General features: G+C 36.5%; 1 protein-coding gene across 1 annotated transcript in view; it reads left to right on the top strand.

Annotated features, from left to right (window-relative positions):
• The first annotated feature begins 6,372 nt into the window (after positions 1-6,372).
• Positions 6,373-20,244, top strand: part of foxp1b (forkhead box P1b) — a 155,559-nt gene continuing 141,687 nt past the window's right edge. The window contains 2 exon segments of the mRNA XM_030134624.1: positions 6,373-6,391; positions 6,678-6,744. The gene's annotated coding sequence lies outside the window, so the exon portion shown is untranslated.

Genomic DNA, 20,244 nt, shown 5'->3' with positions numbered 1-20,244 from the left:
TTAGTTATTTCAAATATGCAACAAGACTAAGTAATCTTACTTAGTCCTTAGAAATAAAACAGGTTGTAAGAAGTCATGGAAGAAAACTCGAAAAACAAAAAATAAAACTTATACATATACATGACTTCATTTGCACATTCGAAAAGGAGTGGGAGGAAGTATACTTATTTAATCCCACCCTTTCTCCACACAACAGTCTATCCTTTAGCTTCCTATCAACAGAATATATGGAAAGCATTAGTATGGAATAACACAATCTTAGTACATTATCTCTCTTCTGATCACTTCATATACATTTCCATGGGCAATAAGGTATAACCCCCCCCAATAAATCCCATGATCCCATAGTGCTTTGCTTAATCTGCTGTTCTGTGTTGTTTTGTTTTTTTTTTTTGTTTTTTTTTTATGTTTAGAATAGGGTGATGATTAGCGCTGAAATTACTAGTATGTGGTGACTTTGTAATGTATCATGATATGTACAGTTGCAGAAAAAAATATTAGACCCTCACCCTTGTTTTCTGTCAGGTTTCTTGTTCATTTTAATGCCTGGTACAACTAAAGGTACATTTGTTTGGACAAATATAATGATAACAACAAAATAGCTCATAGTAGTTTAATTTTCAGAGCTGATATCTATCCATTTTTCATGTTTTCTTGATAAAAACCAAAATCACTTCTGTTCTTACATCAATATCTATGGCATTGTACTGACAAAAACAGTGCTTTTAGGCATTCCATGTTTTCTTTTCTGTCTTAGTCACATGGTACACACAGGAGTTAGTACTTGGTTGCATAACTATTGTTTTTGATGACTTTTGATGGTCTAATAATTTTTTCCGAAACTGTAGGTATGTGTTTGCAACCAACTGAATACTCTTTGCATTTCCTACAGTTTCCATTTAAAACACAGTATATTTACCACCTCTGCATTCAAATACCTACAAATGGAAGAAGTTATATATTCTTTTCATTTGTGCATTTACATCAAATGCTTAAATTCAGGGAAATCCATAGTTTTTTCACTGAAATGTTCTGTTTCATGGCGTCACTTGCTGATAGTGTCATATCCCACTGACTAAGGCTACGTTCAGGCAACAGGTCTTAATGCACAAGTCAGATTTTTTTGGTGAAATCTGATTTGTTTGTGTGCTCATACATATTCCACATTAAATGTGACTTCTGTCAGTTTTGAGTATGAACTGAATGCGACCCTGAAGTGACCCGCATGCACAAAAGAGGTCCTGACTTGATATGTGTTTACGGAAGTAGCGCAAGTATGTTTTCCCACCGCTCCTCCTCCTCCTTGGACGCAGAATTGTGAAGTTTGTCGCATTTCAATGACATAAAGTTTGGATAAATGCGACCTGGCCGTTCAGACTGAAGCCACATTGCAAGATATCAGATATACAGGGTGGGGAAGCAAAATTGCAATGAACATTTAGTTGTTTTTTCTCAGCAGGCACTACGTCAATTGTTTTGAAACCAAACATATATTGATGTCATAATCATACCTAACACTATTATCCATACCTTTTCAGAAACTTTTGCCCATATGAGTAATCAGGAAAGCAAACGTCAAAGAGTGTGTGATTTGCTGAATGCACTCGTCACACCAAAGGAGATTTCAAAATAGTGGGAGTGTCCATGAAGACTGTTTATAATGTAAAGAAGAGAATGACTATGAGCAAAACTATTATGAGAAAGTCTGGAAGATACTATTAAAGAAGAATGGAGAAGTTGTCACCCGAATATTTGAGGAACACTTGCGCAAGTTTCAGGAAGCGTGTGAAGGCAGTTATTGAGAAAGGAGGAGGACACATAGAATAAAAACATTTTCTATATGCCAATTTTCTTGTGGCAAATAAATTCTCATGACTTTCAATAAACTAATTGGTCATACACTGTCTTTCAATCCCTGCCTCAAAATATTGTAAATTTTGCTTCCCCACCCTGTATATCAGATTTAGGACCACATATGAAAGTGGGTTTGAAAAAATTGTATTTGTGCTGTTCAAACTGTCTTTAACAGTTTGGATACAGGTCACATGTGGAGAAAAAAATCGGATTTGGGCCACATTTGCCTGCAGTCTGAACGTAGCCTAAGTTGGCTCTTATGTCTAACATTCAGTTATTTCACTAGACTCAAATGCATTAAAGTGATTATTTGGTTTATGTGTTTAGGGCTTTTACTGTGAAACATAATAGTGGAAGGTACAGAGTAGTCATCGTTTTGTCCAAAAAAAAAACAAAACAAAAAAAAACCCCTCTTTAAAACCCATGTTTTAGCCATTCTATTAATTCCTGGTCCACCATGGTGATGTACTATAAACTAGATGCCATAAAAAAGAAAAAACAGAAGTAGAGGAAATCCATTCTGTAGAAACATGGAGGCGTCACATGACACGGGGTCACCTGCAGAGTCTTCTTCTATACATATAAACAGCCAATTCTATGGTAATGAAAACACAACAGGTCATATTTATAGGTAATATGTTATTATAATGAAACAAATAGGAGTATTATATTTAATTTCTGCAATTAGATCCACCTGAATATTTACACACTAAACAAAAAAAAATATAGCCACACATACTGAGCACCAAAAGCTTGTTAATTAAAACTCGCCATTTGTATATTAATATGTAAATAAAAAACATTCATGTATCTGACTCAGAGTGTGTGAAGATGAGGACGCAGTGGAAGATATGAGCACACTGTGAGTCCATAGTTTACCCCTCATTAGTGTGAGAAACAGGTATGTGTTGTGTGGAAAATATCACAGAGCAGTTAGCTTGTATTTGCATTGCTCTGATGTGGGTGCACATAGGTGTGTGTGTATGTGTGCGCGGAACGGCGAACGGCGGCGTGTCACAGGTGATAGCGTTAACCCTATGGCGACGTGTGAGGGTATTAGTTCCTTCCTTCACTCATCGCCTCTCGCTCTCCCTTTGTCTTTGTCTGGGGAAATGGAATCTGCCGCTTATTGATATTAATAGCGCACAGGATCTGTGGTCGGAGAGGAGCTGGGACCTGGGCGAGAGTGGAAACCTGATATGGCTGGGTAGAATTGACAGTCCTCCTACTTGACAGGGTGGAAGGGGTTGGCTATAAAAATAGGATTGCATAATGTTCAGTGTGTGTTGAACCTTTGTGTGCTGTACGTGAGTGATCAGGGGTGAACTTTTTTGCTCGTGCTGATTTAATTTCTCGTGCAACTTCTTCACTTTTGCGGACCGCGGCCGCCCCGGCTCTGACTCCTCCTCAGCAGACAAAATAATTCACAACGTGCAGCTTTTTCTGACATATACGAGTACAAAAACCAGCAGCGTGAATTGTTTACCTTCTTTAAATAACTTTTTTTTGTATCTGCTGTGAGCTCATTTAAATAGTGTAAAGAAATGTGTGGCTCTGTTTGTTTTAGGTTAGGAGTGAAATTCCACTTCCTTGGTATTAAGGCATCAAAGCTACTCTGTGTGCACTCTGTGTACTTTGTTCTTAGCTCAGCAAAATGTGAGGGCAGGTCCAAAGAATCTGGGGGATCAGACAGGCCTGACATTCACCAGACTGCACTGTTGCCTATTAAGCTTAGAGAGAGGGAGAGAAAAAAAAAAAGCGAATCTGAAAAAAGCGGCCAGAATAAGGGCTGACTGGATTGAAGTTGGGTTTAATTGGTGGGTTTTGAGTCTGTTTGCGTGTCAGAAAGTGCTGTTGTTTACAGTCTGTGTGGGTGTTAAAATATAATGCCAGGATCCTGCCAATCACATCAAAAAGGGGAAAAAAACAATGCTTGTTTTTTCACTTTTGAAACGCTGACTTTTTTTGTCTTTACGAGACTCAGCCATGTTTTTCATTTAATCGCTCCTTCTTAATAAAAGCGCAGAAGAAAGAGGGAGAAAACAGCGTGCAGGAAGCCTTTTTTAACAGATCAGATCATACAGTAAGCAGCTGCGTTTGTTAAGAAGTGAGTCATGCTTTAGATTTTCCTGTGTTTCAGAGCACAGACAGTGACTTGGAAAATCTCCTGCACACGCCCTAAAAACAAACACCAGTGACCCTGAGTATAGATATCTGTGACTGCACACAACTAAAACTCGCACTAAACCTCCCATATGCCCTCTTTATTTACACAATGCTGATCCACCAACCTTGAGAAGTGTTTAACCAGTGTCATATTATTTCTTTTGTTTTATTCACACACACCATGAGAGTGTGGCATGATAAATAGATAATGTAGATTTATTCAGATGCTGATACTAGTGATCGAAGCATCCCGGATGGGTTGTAAAGAACCACGAGACAACTCTGGCAGCCTCCTATTGACAACCATTGAGTTGAGCATTAATTAATATGGTAATGATGTGTGAAGGTTCATTAACAAGCCGGCACAGAAGTAGCCGCAGATACAGTATTAAGCGTGCTTAGAGTAATTAATGGAATAACTTTACTTAGTGGTAAATATTCATGGGCCCTCGTCTTTTTGTCTGCGCAGTGTGAAGAGAGAGAAGAGCCTGTCCATTAGAGGAGCTGAAGAGCTGTCCACGCTCAATGTGGGTCTTTTGTTGGGATTGGGTGCATTTCATTGGAGGGGTATTAATTCATATTTTGAACATGCAATCTTACAACAAAGCCAAAGGCACTGATAACATACCTGGGACTAGAGAGCATATTGTGAAGCCGTGCCCTCCTCAAAAAATAGGGAAGTCCACTTCACAGGTTTGTGGACAGAATAAAATGAGTCTTTGTTCGCGCTTTGATGTAACCACCGCAGTTCATTACCATAGCAAAAAACCCTCCTGATTGTCCATTTCCTCTGAAAACAGGGTGTTTGCCTGTTTTTTTTATACCCTACAACCACAATGAAGCTTTTAGTATTTGCATCGAGGATGGAAACATTTAGCTGGATGGACTGATTTGAAGCTGTCATGATGTCTAATGCACATACAGTACAAGGATTACTAACAGCTGATTCCTCTTTTTGTTTTTAGCAAGTACAAGTACAACCTCCTCTGCAGACTGGAAGAGAAGCTTGCAAAATGCTGCTTAGTTTCCTTTTTCTTTTGAATTTGTTGCATTTTGATTCATATTCTGAGCTCAGGCATCTTACTGAGCGTACACATAACCCTCCTAGGTGGGTAATTATCTCAACCAGGAGTTGTTCTATTCCCTAAAATCTCAATGTGGGAGTGTGTGATGGGCTCGGTTTTCCCAACCGGGTGAAGCAGCATGTGCTTGTTTATCCTCACCCTACGTTCTCCGCACCCCCACTGCTCTAAATGGCAATATTACAGCCTTGTGCTGTTTGAAATGGAGACAATTATCTGTTTAGGTATTACAAGATGGGCTTTATATTACAAGGAGAAAAAGGCATACAGCTGCTATCTGGATCCCGTTGTTGCCTTTTTTCTCGAATACAAATTTTCCATCATTAAAATGATGGAACATTTATCTAAATGGATGTTATGCATTGGGTAAACTCATTTAGCTCCCGGGGCTCTTTCAGGTGATGGAATTAATGATGTTTAGTAGTTTGAAACTGAAAATATCTGTCATTTGTCACCACTCACCATTGATTTACGATTCTATTGATGATATGTTAATTGAAGTGTAATGAATCACAATAATAGGGTGGTTGTGTGGGAATGGTCCATTTTGGATGATTGTTCAACCCTCGGTAGAGTTCAGAGTGAGCTGCATGTTGACTTGCATTTTCAACAAGAGCATTTAACACATAATTAATGCTGAAACTGGGCAAGTTGGGCCGCAGTGTTTTTTATCTATGCTCAGTCTGCTTTAGATAAACACTTGCACAAATGCCTGGCCACAGTTTTGACTGCCAAATGTAAACGGCAAAAAGAACGGAGAGGGAGAGGGGGTTGAAGCCTTTCTTTTTTTTTTTTTTTTTTCTTTCATATTTGGATATGCTTTAATGCTTTTATTCAAATGCACCTGTGATATTGCCCCACAGTCACTCCTCGGTTTACCATAAAAATAAGATTTTGTTTCTTGCTCTTTTTTTTTCCTGCCTGGGTTGAGTGCTCAGTCAGGAAAACTGTGCGCATGCAGATCAGGGCGGCCCAGGGGAGTTGAGTCAGGGCATACCAGGTATATGCACAGGTACAGTGTGTTCACCGCCACCAGGGGGGGCCAACATGGGCATTTACTCCCTGTTATATGAAAAGTTTTTGTCTTGCAAATAAACCATTCACGCACATCAGACAGCCCCATTGTTCACTTGTTATCATCAGTGGGTGTAGTTGTAGTGAACAGGCATGGGAAATGCAGGGATATGTCAGACGGTGACAGTGTTACACTGCAGGAACATAAGTGAAAGGTGCCTTCTGTCCTGTTCTGAGCTGAAATGGTGGCGGTGCGTACGTAGCGGCGAAGGGAGGTACACTAACTAACACAGCTGCAGACAAACAAAGGGAAGCAAACAGCACAGGAATGCAGAGGATTGATTTTTTTTTTTGTCTCTGAAGTCTGTTTGTGCATGTTATCAATTATAATCAATACCAGTGGGCAAGTTGTTATTGGTAGCACTTGCAGTTTACACTCATGTTCTTTGTGTTTCTTTCTGTAAATAGGCTTATTGTGGGTGCCGTTCACAGAAGTTTTTTTGTCTGCAGTAGCAGTAATTATTTCATAACTATAAATAATTCTCCATTTTGTGTCCGCAGGGCGTGGAGGCTGTTTTACCACCGCTGGAACTGAAGATTGCTTTAAATAAGCAAGTCCTTGTAGAAGGTAAACATACAATGGTTCACTAGACTCCAGTCCCCGCATGGCTGTGAATGCTGTATTGAATTGGCTTAATAATTAACTGAATGCAGTGCAGTTGTCTTGTTTGTGTACTGTATTTTGTGTGTGCTTGTACGGGGCAGGGTGAAGGGGGTCATTGAGGTTGAGGGAAGGTGCGGCCCGGATCTCAACAAGTGCACTATGGCTGTCGTTTGAGAAGTTCCCTTGAAGGTTAAACCGCTTTTAATGAGCAGGTTGATTATTTACTGTAATTTGTGAACGTGTGATTATGCAAGAAAAGCGCAGACGTGAGGATTTGACATTTAGTCCTTGTGTGGAAAAAAAAAATGAAATATGGTAATACTGTGTTTACAAAACAGTGACGGGGGGGAGGTTTACCGTACAGGGACCTTTTATCTTTGGCATCTCAACCATTCAGGTTGATATCTCGTGTTTGCCCCTCACACCTTTCTTCCTGTCTGAAAAGATTTGGGGCCCCCATGAGGTGAGCTGTTAGCTGGAGTGGGAGGGTGGGGTGGATGGGTGGTGGCGTGGGGGTGTCAACACTCAGAGCTCCAGCCCCAGCTTCAGAGCACAAGTGTCTGTTTTCTGTCTCGTACAGCTTCAATCTTACTGTCATCTCTCTGTCTTTTTTATCATTTCTTGTTCTTCTGTCTCCTGTTATCAGCACTAACAACAGCTTGTGATGTGCATTTAATCTGAAACAGTTGTAACTAGAGCTGCAACTTCTCAGTCTTCATTTTTGATTAATCCATTATCGTCTCAGTGTAACTGAGTGCAGGTATTTAGTGGTTTTCTTGAACTTGATATTGAAATTTCATGCACAAAGTGTCCAAACTCATCCAATCTTAATTATCTTAGACTAACAAGATTATGATTACCTACAAAAGTCTCTCAGGTATGTATGTACAGATCTGTCACATGGCTTTTTTTACACAGTTGTAATGAGTATAATATCTATTTCAGTCTCTTTATTTAAATGCAACAAGAAAATAAAGAAGCATGTTGTGTATTGTTCTAAAAACTCACAAAAAATACAAACTACATGGCTTCTACAATCAGTATTTACTGTGGTTTCTGTTCCAGTGATAAAAAAGAGAAAGTCACCCAAACAATAAGAAACGTCAGACGTGTAAATTTCATGTCTGTGCAGAAAAGTTCAAGACATGTCAAGTACAAAGGAAGGTCAGATTAAATATGAAATACTTCAGTCTTTTTTTTTTTTTGCTGAAATTCTTGTTTTTGATGCTGTTCTACATTTCAGTTGTTTCTTACATACGTTATAATATATCATGATACTCTTGCTAAAACAACAAACTTACATGGGGCTTAAAACTTTTGCAGTTTACTTTGTTTGTCGGCCACAAATTTGTCATATTTTTCTAGTTGTGTAAGCGTCTAAACCAGAGTCACTACATAAATGAGCCTTAGAAACACTGGACCTTAAGCCAATAAAATAGAACCAGAAAAAGTACAATCTGTTAAGTTTGAGACTTTTAGAAACTTTTCGTTAATGAAAGTGTGTGAATGATTTTGTACCAGAAATGTTCAATCATATGATCTTAAATTCATCATCATCATTCTCTGCTGAAGCTCCTCAGATCTGGAATAATCACCATCAGAAATAAAAACATCAAATTATTTAAAAGTTTTCAGTAATAATTGAAAACGTGGCTCAAATAAAGACAAATCTGAGAACACTAAATCATATCCAGCAGTGACTGAAGCTGCCATTAACCTCTGATTCAGTTATTTTTGTATTATTTTTGTTTTGTTAACTCGCACTATCATTTCTTTATCAGTGTCAGTGTGCATGTATTTAATCAAACGTGAGGTCTTTGTTGATTTTAATGTTCCGTCAAACTGTTTTTATTTGTTTGATAGTTGTTTCCTAAAAGTCAAACCAAGGACACATGATGTAAATTAGCTCATATGGCTACATGTCCTGTGTACATTGCACATTCGCATGCATATATAAACGTAACGCTATTTATTTGAATCGTTCCTGTCAAATAAAAAATAAATAAAATAATAAATAAATTAGTTATAGGGTCTGTAAAATGTCAGAAAAGAGTGCAGATGTCTCTTTTGGTCCAAGATATTCACTTGACACCAGAAAAAATGAAATAATAAGAAGCCGAAAGCAAAAAATTTAGACTTCTTTCCTTAAAAATGACTCGAACAAAGTGATTCATTTAACAGTTGACTTCACTGATCGATTAACTTTCGCAAAAGTTCTAAGTAACACATTTATCACACTTGTGACAGATGTACTTTAATCACATCATTTGCATGAATGTTTTTCCATAACCTTATGATAAAACCTGATATTTGATCTGTAAACTGACTGTTAAATAATTTTCATGCCACAGAACACAAAATTTACATGGTGGATGATCCTCCCCCCGCCACTATTATGTGTATTTGTATTGCATTTATTGTGACCTCCCTTTGCACTTAACATGTAGAAAAAACTGAACAAAAATAAGTTAAATTAATACAAATTAAAAAGATAATCAACATGAAGCAAAAATGACCAAAATAATCAAGAAATTCTGCAGTAATGCATAAAATAGGAAGCAGAATTGCCTCTATATATGTGTCAAGTTTGAAGTAAATTGAAACAAATTGATGTTTTTATAGACATTTGAAATTTCGCCCATTAAAAGTAAATGGAAAAAAAAAAAAAAAAAGATTTTAAAAATTCATAAAAAATTTTAACTTTGACCTGCTTTCCCCAAAATGTAATCAGTTCTATTCTGGGTTACTGGCAATCTATAAACCCTATTTGGTATGAATTCAACCAATAGTTTTGCTGCTAGAGTGTTAATAATCAAAGAAACAAACCGAACCAAAAACAATACCTCTTGCCTCACCTTCTGGGGGCAGGGTAGTAACAAGCAGAATGAGTGAAAATGACCAAAATAATCAACAAAAAGAAGAAAATAATCAACAAAATGAACAAAAGTTATGAAAATTATCAAGAAATTGAACAAAAATGAATACAATGACTAGCAGAGTAAGTATAAATTACAAAAAAAAATCAACAAAAATAAGAAAATAATCAACAAATTGAACAAATATTACCAATAATAATCAACAAATGAACAAAAATAATCAACAAAATGAACAAAAGTTACGGAAATAATCAAGAAACTGGACATAATGAATACGATGACTAGCAGAGTGAGTAGAAATGACCAAAATAGTCAACAAAAATAAGAAAATAATCAACAAAAGTTGGTTTAGACAATTTCTAATGTCTACACAGTAAAACACCATTAAATCATTTTCATGCCACAAAACACAAAATTTACATGATAGATGTTTGCTGCCCCCCACCCACCCACACCACAAATATTTTCAAGCAGCAGGAGAAAAACTGACTGTTTATCCCAAGTGGAATTCCCACAGACGGTTTAGCAGCTGTACAGCCAAAATGTAATACCGTAAATCAGACTACACCCAGCATTTTCAAGGCTGAAGTCGGTCTGATGATGCAGACTCGTCGCAGCTTCTCTGGAGGACGTAAACGCAGCTGTAACCGTCTTCATCGCAGTTATTAAGGTTTCAGCGCGACCGGTCGTGTTTCTGTTCATGGTAAGTGCAGGCTCTCATCAAGGCGGTATGTTAAACAGCCCCAACTCTCCTCTTAGTTGATTCAGGCAATCACCCCACACATTTGGAAAACAGAAACGTGGAGTAAATTGAAGTGGTGGTTTCATGTTGGTGTTTATCTGGAGTGCATTCTCCGCATAGTCAGGTCCTCTCCTCTCCATCGGGCCCCTCAGCTGCCGGCTCCAGATGTAAGATCAGCCCTGAAATCTTCCAAATGGTTGTGTAATTAATGTTAATGTGGCAAAAATCAGCCTAATTATTGACGTGACTTTCCAATGTGATTTTGATTACATCACTAATGCAGAAATCCCTGTGGCAGCTTATGGGATTAGTATGTCTTGGTGTTTAAAGCTCTTTTAAAGTGCAATAGACCCTAATACAGCGAATGTGTATGTGTGCAACAACAAGCATGGTGTGTGTGAACTAAATATATTGTATATACTGTTGTGCTTAACCCTTTATAGGGCACTCAAAGAAATACTCTGAAATTCAAAATTTCAACCTTACAACAAGACTTTATTACTTTTGTGAAAATTTTTTAGCATTTTTTATTATTTTATTACTGTGTAGAAAATTAAGGTCAATGAAGTTACCATATTTAGTTCCTTACCAGTAAGTGGCAAAGCACACACACACAAAAATCCAGGAAGTAAATATAAAAATACAGGGTGGGGAAGCAAAATTTACAATATTTTGAGGCAGGGATTGAAAGACAGTGTATGGCCAATTAGTTTATTGAAAGTCATGAGAATTTATTTGCCACAAGAAAATTGACATAATAGAAAATGTTTTTATTCTATGTGTCCTCCTTCTTTCTCAATAACTGCCTTCACACGCTTCCTGAAACTTGCGCAAGTGTTCCTCAAATATTCGGGTGACAACTTCTCCCATTCTTCTTTAATAGTATCTTCCAGACTTTCTCGTAATAGTTTTGCTCATAGTCATTCTCTTCTTTCCATTATAAACAGTCTTTATGGACACTCCAACTATTTTTGAAATCTCCTTTGGTGTGACGAGTGCATTCAGCAAATCACACACTCTTTGACGTTTGCTTTCCTGATTACTCATATGGGCAAAAGTTTCTGAAAGGTATGGATAATAGTGTTAGGTATGATTATGACATCAATATATGTTTGGTTTCAAAACAATTGACGTAGTGCCTGCTGAGAAAACACAACTAAATGCTCATTGTAAATTTTGCTTCCCCACCCTGTATATAAGAAAAACACATGTAAGATGAAAGGAACATGTATTTTAGGACATTAGAACAACATAAGTCAATGTTTTTCAACCTTGGGGTCAGGAGCCTGGAATTCAAATTGGGTCACCTGAAATTTCTAGTAATTAATAAAAAAAAAAAAAAAACACAAAAACTTACTAATAAAAAATATATGGTGAGTTGACAGAGACAATCCCAATCCATAACAGACATGACAAACTCTGAAGCTGAAACTGAAGCACTGTGGTACTGTTTATCTTTTAAATGTTCATTGTGGTCAGTTTCAGATGCTGCAGCTCTTTCATAATTCATAGTTTGAGTTCTTGTTTGTTTAGTATTAATTGTCAGCCTCTTAAATCCAAGCTGGACTGACTGTATATATCCTGACCAAGGAAAATCAAATCCTCACTTTGTGCAGTAATCTACACCTGGCTTTACTGCCTCTGTCCATAATAATATACATTATATAGACTAAATGTTGTCTAAAATTAACGTTTATTTGCAACATAGTATAGAAAACTATTACAGAATCAAAAACAAATGAAGTTTAACAAAAAAAAAGTTTCTGTTTTGAATGTCTGGGGTCGCCAGATATTTATGTTAAAAAGGTTGGGAACCACTGACATAAGTGCTGTTAACATCCACATTATAGATGTATAGATATAAACTAACTTTTTTTAAACATAAGTAGGCAAAAATGTCACGACTTAAAAGGACACTCCAATATATGGCAGAGGTTCTCAACGGGATGGGGGTGGGGGGCGTGGACACTCTCCTTGGGGGGCGTGAGTGACATTGTTGTACATGCTTGTGGGTGCATTAGCGACTACTGTTGTACATCACAACAGTATAAATCACCCGGCTCAACCCCCCCCCCCTTGCAAATTTGTTTTCGGGGCACCAGGAGGCTTATGATGCTGTTAGGGGGGCGTGGTTCAGGTTAGAAGTTGTGAAAATTTTATGTTAGGTCTGTGGTATAATAGACACTTTGAAGCCGGGAGTCGGACGTTGAAAGCATGTTCGGTTTCAGTTTTGCTTCACGGCAGCGTTAGTTATGGACCGCACCCCCACGTATACAACTGCTATATAACTGATAACCCACAATTGAAAGCAGAGCCCCAGAATATCACACAAATGTATAACAGTTTCATTGTGGTTGTATAACAATACTTTATGTCTGAAAAGGAGTAGGAAGAAGCCGAGGTTATATTGTCCAACCCCAATTTTTCATGATTTGGCTACGCTGCTGTAAAAAATGACCAAAATTATCAACAAAAAGAACAAAAATGACAGAAAATAATCAACAAAATACATTAAAGTAATCAAAACATGACCAAAAAATGAAGAAATTGAACAAAAATTAATACAATAACAAGCAGAATGAGTAAAAAATGACCAAAATAAACAACAAAAACAAGAAAATAATCAACAAATTAAACAAATATTACCAAAAATAATCATGGTACCTAACAAAGCAGGTACACTCACTGTTCATGCAGAGGTGTACCTTACAGATCCTGTAGACCATATTGTGTGCTCATAATAATGCTAATCAAGACATTGAACAAAAATGAGTACAATAACAAACAGAATTAGTAAAAAAATGACCAAAATTATCAACAAAAAGAACAAAAATAATCAACAAAATAAACTAATCAAAAATTGACCAAAAAAATCAAGAAATTTAGCAAAAATAGTCAACATGAAGTAAAAATGAACAAAAATAATCAACAAAATTATCAAACTAATCAAGACATTGAACAAAATAAATACTGTAACAAGCAGAATGAATAAAAAAGACCAAAATTATCAACAAAAAGAACAAAATGACCAAAAATAATCAACAAAATAAGTAAAAGTCATTAAAAAATGAACAAAAATGACCAAAAAAATTCAAGAAATTAAACAAAACTTAATACAATAACAAGCAGAATGAGTAAAAATGACCAAAATAAAAAACAAAAACAAGAAAATAATCAACAAATTGAACAAATATTACCAAAAATAATCAACAAAATGAATAAAATAATCAACAAAAGTTGGTTTTAGTAAAGTTAGGGTAATCATTTGTTCTATCCCTTTGAACATCATTCCTTACATTAGTACCATTACTTCATGGTACCTAATAAAGCAGGTACACTCACTGTTCGTGCAGAGGTGGACCTTACAGACCCTGTAGACCACATTGGACCTGAGATTGTTGACTCACTGGAACTGTTGCTGTCACTGTCTTGTAATGTGTGCGGAAATGACCAAAAATAGGCACTTGCCTGACAAAGGGTTAAATATTTGCAAATTAGGAAATAGAAGAAAAAGCTGTGTGATAAACGTTTGGATGGGAGTTGGAGTTGTCATCTACAGGCGTATCTCAGACTATCGTGTGTTGTGCGTCAGCTTTGTTTTTTTGGCCAATTTATTCAGACCTGATGTCATCCAACTATCCGGGTAAAAAAAAAAAAAAAAAAAAAAGAGCTCCTGCTTAGAAGACTCCTCAGATGCACAGAATACTGTTCTGTATTTGGAGGGCTTCAAAATGTTATCGTCTCATGTTGGACTTCATTTAAATTTCATGAGTCCGTGTAAAAGAGGGACGAACACATCATGCAAACTGTTTCTTTTCTTCCTTTTTCTGTAAATGAGTGTGCTTTGCCTTAGTTTCAGCTGGTGAGGTTGCTTTGTTTAATCCACTTTTTTTATGGAAGTGTTAAGAATAAACAAGTGGATTCATGAGTTAGACCCACAGAAAGGTCTTGTGCAGATTTATGCTGGGATGAAAATAGGGCCTCTGTAATAGTTCCCTTGACTGCATTTATTGCTTACTTTAAAAAAGTAATTTCTTTATATCAGCATCAAGCTGAAAATTGCCATGTATTAGTATTAGGCTTGGTAAGCTTCTAATTCTGTGGCATTTACAGCCGGCTGTGTTTCCATGCATTTATAACACTTTGATTCTTAAGAGCTCCTTTAATCGCTTATGCCGAGCTTGGAACATAATAAACAACTCGCTGTAGCGAAAGTGCCACATGGGGGAGATTTCTAGCAAGAAAAGTTAAACGCTTCTGTCACTCGCAGTTTTGTTGCTGTGTTTTTCATGCACTGTAAGTACCGTAATCTACTCTCCGAGCTTGGCTGCTGTGGTTAAAAACAGTAACGGGCAGAATAGATGCAAGGCAGCGTGAAAATGAAAAATTATCGTCCCTACAAAGACGTCACAATGGAGAGCAAGACAGAAATGTGAAGCGGCGGCGGCGGCGTTCTTCTGCCGTTTTCCTGTTGATTGAAATCGCAGGATGTGTCAAAGGCTTCTAAACACCCTCACCTGGCCGCCGTCTGCTCGCCGTATCTTGATGCTCTGCTCCTGTGGTCGTATCAGCTGCTATCACAATGCGCTCTGGCAGATAGCCCGCCTCTTTATTGTCAGCCTAAACAGGTTGCACAGTTAAATGCACGCCTACTGATGAATACAGTCATGTCACACAACGGAGCAGCATTAAAAAATTCTCTTGCATCTCCTACAACTTTCATGTTGATTATCTTCCGTGGAGGTAGAGTGAATGGTACTGATAATGTTATCACAGATGTGTTATCTCCCACCTACTTAAAATATCTTTTTTTAGGTGTGTGTGTGTGAGGAGGAGGTGGGGGGTGGGGGGGTTTGGCAAGTTTCAATCTATTTTTCTATCAGCATCAAACAGACATGTCTTCTTTTGCTCTGAAACATATTGACAGATGTATAAACTCCGGTCTGCCCAGGAAAGTGAGGAGCTTTGATAACGTCAGCCTGTTACCAGGTGCAGACGGCAAACGTGACACAGACTTTGTGTGAGATTGACTGAGGCGGCAGCAGTAAGCAAATTCCATCCGCAGATGAGTTGTCTTACAGCAAGATGAAAAGAAAATCAGAAAAGTGATAAAAGTGTCAAAGCTCTCTTGTCTGTTTTTTTTTTTTTTTTTTTTCTCTCTCTCAACACAGATTTTCGTCTGGCCTCGGCTTCAGAAAAGGTGAAATAGAACTAATAACCTGGATTGATTTGTTGTCTTCTGAGTAAAAAAAAAAAAAAAAGACAGTGGTAGAGGTTTCTGTTTCAGGGCCACATCTGCACTGAGAAACAAGAGATAGTATTTGAACATACAGAACTGTGCAAAAAGTCCAACATTCTGTTTGTTGGTTTAGTAAAGTTTTAATGACCACACATATATAGTTAAGGCATGAATTTTCTGAGGTTTACACCAGCCACAAACTGAACAAAAATAAATAAAATGATTACAAAGTGAAAAACAAAATGAACACAAATAAACGAAATAATCAAGAAATTGAGCAAAAATTCGTAAAATAACAAGCAGAATGAGTAAAAATGACCAAAATAATCAACAAATTGAACAAAAATAATCGTCATGAAGCAAATATGAAAAAAAAAAAAAAAAAAAAAATCAAGAAATTAATCAAAAAACGAACAAAGTCCAAACAAAAGTCCCACATTCTGTTTGTTGGTTTAGTAAAGTTTTAATGACCACACATATATAGTTAAGGCATGAATTTTCTGAGGTTTACACCAGCCAGAAACTGAACAAAAATAAATAAAATGATTACAAGGTGAAAAACAAAATGAACACAAATGACCAAAATAATCAAGAAATTGAGCAAAAATTCATAAAATAACATGCAGAATGAGTAAAAATGACCAAAATAATCAACAAATTGAACAAAAATAATCGGCATGAAGCAAAAATGAAAAAAAAAAAAGAAAAACAATCAAGAAATTAAACAAAAATTAAAAATTAATCAAAAAATGCACAAAGAAGTCCAAACAAAAGTCCCACATTCTGTTTGTTGGTTTAGTAAAGTTTTAATGACCACACATATATAGTTATGGCATTAATTTTCTGAGGTTTACACCAGCAAGAAACTGAACAAAAATAAGTAAAATAATTACAAATTGAAAAAATAATCAACATGGGCAAAAATAGTCGACAAACTGAACAGAAATGACCAAAATAATCAAGAAATTGAGCAAGAATTAGTACTATAATAAGCAGAATGATTAAAAATGACCAAAATTATCAACAAAAAGAACAAAACTAACCAAGAATAATCAACAAAATAATTTAAAGCAATCAAAAAATGACCCAAAAATCAAGGAATTAAACAAAATTAATACAATAACAAGTAGAATGAGTAAAAAATGACCAAAATAATGAACAGATTGAACAAAATAATCAACATGAAGCAAAAATGACCAAAAAATTAAGAAACTGAACAAAAATGAGTATAATAACAAGCAGAATGAGTACAAATGACCAAAATTATCAACAAAAAGAACAAAAATGACCAAAAATAATCAACAAATAAAGTAATCAAAAAAAGACAAAAAAATCAAGAAACTAAACAAAAATTAATACAGTAAGAAGCAGAATGAGTAAAAATGACCAAAAAAATAACAAAAACAAGAAAATAATCAACAAACTGAACAAATATTGCCAAAAATAATCAACAAAATGAATAAAATAATCAACAAAAGCTGGTTTAGTAAAGTTCTAATGTCCACACATATGATGTGAAGTATGAACAGCAGGAAAACCTACAGTTTCAGGGTAAAAACAGCTTCTATAAACCAAAGTGGTCGTATTTACTGTGACCTCCCTTTGTATTTAACATGTCTTTAACCCTTTAGTTCAGACAATATGAGATTTATTACATTAATATTCTGATGTTTTATACCAGGTTTCATTCAACTCATGTCAGATGTTTCTAATTGTTTGTGCTGCTTCTTATCATGGGGTCAGAGGTCAAACTAAATAGTGACTTGAACTTTTATAACACATTCAGTTTTTTGTGTGTTTTTAAGGCTCTGCACATATTTCCTGTATTTCCTTGTTGTTTGTGAAGAAAAGAGAATGAGAAATAAACATGTATGATCATTTAAATAACACATGTGAAAGTGGAATAACACTTCTGCACAGGACTGTGTGGGGGCAAAACTTTACTTTTACACATTATTATGAGATATAAACAGGAAAGTTGTTGAAAGTTTTTTTTTTATTTGAGGTTCGTGACTATGTTAGGAAATCCAAAAAAAGTTCCTAGACGAGGCAGTGATTCTTATTTGGACAGTTTTGACTTTGTTGCAGTCCCTTCACGTCATGGTAAATATCACTTTGGCAGTCCTTTTGCTTTCTCCGTTTATTTTAGAAAACAAATCCCTTTTAGGGATAAAGCACCTGGTGGGGCTACTTAATGGAATGGCTTCAGCCCTACGCAAATAAACAGCTCGCATTTTTGGTGTGAGATTAGGAATGGGGGCTGAGGGAAAGAGGGAAAGCTGGAGCGAGGAGGGTAAAAACCAAACAAAGAAAGTCAACATGTGGAGAGGACACAAGTGGAGGAGCTGCTCGTCCACGTCCTTCTATAGTCGACTGTATGCGCCGTGTGCTTATAGAACTGCATGTTGTGAGCTTTGTTCCTCGGTACGACTCATTTTTTCAGCTTCACGCTGAGGTAAAGCTCTTTTTTGGAGTAGTTGATATGTGAGTCAGCAGTAGGTTATTATTGAAGGTATGAAAAGGGGCTGGAAAAAAAATCAGTCTTTTTTTTTTTTTTTTGTTTTTTCCACACTTGCATACAAAAACATGTGGTTTAAGCCTTTCTCTTAACCTGGAAAAGATAGCGTGGTAACCAGAGCCAAAGAAAAGGGAGTGAACTGGGAGGAGAACAAGTGACCAGTGAAACATAAAGCAGGATGACAGCTACATTTGTTTTAAGTAGTTCAACATGCTGTTGAAATTAGTAAGAAATGGAGCCTTTTAAATCAGCCATATCAAATAGTATCTCGGTTATTTCATTCAACCACAAGTTTGCAGACTGCTCTGATTCACATCACACATTAACTATTGGCTCAGCGCGTCGTGCGGAGAAAGGCTTGAATTTCAATTCTCAGTGTGACTCTTAAAAGTTGCAATAAGTGGAACATTTGCTTGGTTCTTTGTCTAGTCTGGCATTTTCAAGTCGTCTTTTTTTTGTGTGCAGTTCTCACACAGACACCAAAACAACAGGAAAATTGATGTATCACTTTTTCTTCCTCCTGTTTTGTTTGGAAATCAACTCTGCTGAGTCTGAGCACATTAAGTCCCGGCTCTGAAGTCTCTCAGGTAGTAAAAGCTGGTATCGAACGCGCCGTAACGTACTTAATCCTCTGCACTTATTCTGGATCTAAATCATAACTTTAAGGTTGATGCTCTCGTCCATGTGCTGGTGCAGACGTTCCAGCGCTCAGTAGTGATTCTATTGAACTCCCAGTGCAGTCATTTGCAGATTGGTCCGCTGTGTCCAGTCGTTTGCTGTTTTTAGTTGTGAAATGTGGCTGCGTTTCTTTGGAAATCAGATGGAAAAACAACAGCTTTACTGTGAGCTGAGTGTGTGTGAATGGTTTGTATGGATGTGTTGTGTTATTGGAAAAATATACAGAAAAAAAGTGTGTTAACAAAGCAAAGGAAGCAGAGTTGATTTAATTATTAGTTTGTAAAAAGGGGTGGGAGTCTATAAGTCTGTGTTTTTCAACCCTGGGGTCGGGACCCCAAGTGGCATCGCCTGGAATTCAAATGGGGTCGCCTGAAATTTCTAGTAATTGATAAAAAAAAAAATTAAACTAAAAAAACTTACTAATACAAAATATATGTTGAGTTGACAGAGACAATCCAAATCCATAAAAGACATGACGAACTGTGAAGCTGAAACTGAAGCACTGTGGTACCGTGTATCTTTCAAATGTTCATTGTGGTCAGTTTCAGATGCTGCAGCTCTTTCATAATTCATAGTTTGAGTTCTTGTTTGTTCAGTATTAATTGTCAGCCTTGTAAATCCAAGCTGGACTGACTGTACATATCCTGACCAAGGAAAATCAAATTCTCACTGTGCAGTAGTCTACACCTGGCTTTTCTGCCTCCGTCCATAATAATAATATACATTATATAGACCAAATGTCCTCTGAAATTAACATTTATTTGCAACATAGTATAGCAAACTATTACATGATCAAAAACATATTAATTTTAGCAACCAAAAAAAAAAAGTTTCTGTTTTGAATGTCTGGGGTCACCAGAAATTTGCGATGTTGAAATGGGGTCATGAACCGAAAAAGGTTAGAAACCATTGCTTTAAGTTTTATTTCTTCCTACTCCTTTTGAAGCGCAGAAAAATTTTGTTTGAACATGTTGTATGGTTCTTTGTTATCTGATGATTCTATGTGCTCGAAATCGAACAAACAAACTAACAAACTAACAAACTAACTAACTAACTAACTAACTAACTAACTAACTAACTAACTAACTAACTAACACAGAAAGTCAAAGGCTATTTCTAAATGTGGGTTTATTTAACTCCTAAAGACCTGAACATCCACTGACGACCAAAATCATTTGCTGATATACAGAGTTGAATAACCGTTGATCCGACATGGAAAAAGATGGGTAAACCGAGTGTTACACAGTGGTTCAGAGAACTGGCTCTGTGTCTACCTCTGGACAAAATGACTTTTATACTTAAAGGTAAACAGCACTGGTTCATAAAGTGTGGGGACACTTTATACAACATCTTGAGAATAATGATTTATCACACCTAATGAATGAACCTGGAGAGAAATGGCTATACCCTC

Source organism: Sphaeramia orbicularis, chromosome 5 (genome assembly GCF_902148855.1).
Source record: "Sphaeramia orbicularis chromosome 5, fSphaOr1.1, whole genome shotgun sequence".
NCBI lineage: Eukaryota > Metazoa > Chordata > Actinopteri > Kurtiformes > Apogonidae > Sphaeramia > Sphaeramia orbicularis.
This window is presented reverse-complemented; position numbering and strand designations above follow the sequence as displayed.